Below are 1,639 nucleotides of genomic sequence, written 5' to 3' on the forward strand. Positions count from 1 at the left end.
TAGAGTTCGTATATAGCTGAATAGAGGTGGAATTTAGCATTGAGGTGATGGAAACTAGATAAGCACGTACCTACAGCGGAGTTCAGAAGACAGTCTCCTGGAATAGATGGGCGCCTCATAGTCAGTTAGAACACAGATTAGTTTGTTGCACACTCTTCGGAATAATTATATTTATTTAGTTCGAAACGCGACGAGGTACGGGGTAGATAGCTTGGTGCCCAGATCTACGGCGCCAAGCTTGGCGCCAAGATCCATAGCGCCAAGGCTTGGCGCCATGATGGATGGCACCAAGCCCCTGCCAGCATGGATCTTGGCGCCAGGGTGGTTGGCATCGAGACGTTGTAGCTTGGCGCTAGTGTGGATGGCGTCAAGCTAAGGGTCCATTTTTGGAATTGGTTCCGCCAGGGACGTATTTGTGAGAATCTTTCGCAAAAGGGCTAAAAAACGAAAAAAAGTCCGGCAGTGTTGCGAGAGAGGGAGACGAGGAGATACGGCGGAGCTCAAAATAGGTGAATATAGAGGGGAGAGGTCGAAATTAAGGGAGGGGGTGCGACAATAGGCATGATACTATTATTGGAACTAATTTCCAATTCCAACACCGAGGTCATCTAGAGCACATCTAATACAAATTTCGAATTATGAGGTTCCATGTTTACATGCAAATTTGGTGGAGGTGTTTTTAGATCATCATGAAACTAGAACCCTGAATCCGGTGGAGAAAAAAATAACTGTTTACAGTATACTGCATTGGAGTTTAGAGAGGAAACCCGCGGGAGGTAAAATGACTTTTTTTCCACGACAAATTAATAACTGGCTAAAAAATAGAAACAGTTTCCATCGTCTCCTCCCGACTCACCTCCGTCCCCGAGCGCCTCCTCGACGGCATGTCGACTAGGGTTCGCTAGCGCCGCCCCCTCCATCGCCCCGGTCCTCCCAGGCCCTATCCCTTCGATCCCCACCTCCGCTCGTCCCTGTTCCCCCTCAACGCTCTTTTCACCCTATAACCCTAACCGCAAGCTGCTTGGTCCATCGCCGGCGGGTTCTACAAAGGAAAACGGGATTCCGCCGCCTTCTTCTGCGACCTGACGCCCTCGATTTCCCGATCCGGCCGACCGGAACCTCGTTCCTCCTCTCCGCTCGTCTTCAGGTCGGCGAACTCTGCTCCCCGTCGTGGGCTCTCTCCTCGGAGCGCAGTCCGGTCCCCCCACCCCCCCCCAGTTATAGTGATTAGTTCACATTCTAGTGAGCTACTCCTATAGCCTCGATGCTGCATAATTAAGTTGGTAGACTACATCACTATCTCTGGAGAAGAAAAATGCTTAGAGGTTGCCAACCAAAAAGAGTGTGGTTGGATATTCAGATCTAAAATGTGGAGATCAGGCTCGCGAGATTAAGTCTAGCTAACCAAACATTTCAATTGGAAAATACAACCTATGCTTTTCTCTTTTTAACATAAATGGTAACATTACTACTTCTAGGAAAAAGTCCACTTACTGTACTTAATTTAACTGCCAAAACTAAGCTGCTTACATCCATGGAAAATTCTTTTTACCATACATCTCTGGTGGCTTGATGATTTGACATGTACAAAGACGGTAGAGCGCACGAACACCCAAGAACCCACATCGCGAGCATGAGG

The sequence above is a fragment of the Setaria italica genome, chromosome II, assembly GCF_000263155.2.
Source record: "Setaria italica strain Yugu1 chromosome II, Setaria_italica_v2.0, whole genome shotgun sequence".
Classification (NCBI taxonomy): Eukaryota; Viridiplantae; Streptophyta; class Magnoliopsida; order Poales; family Poaceae; genus Setaria; species Setaria italica.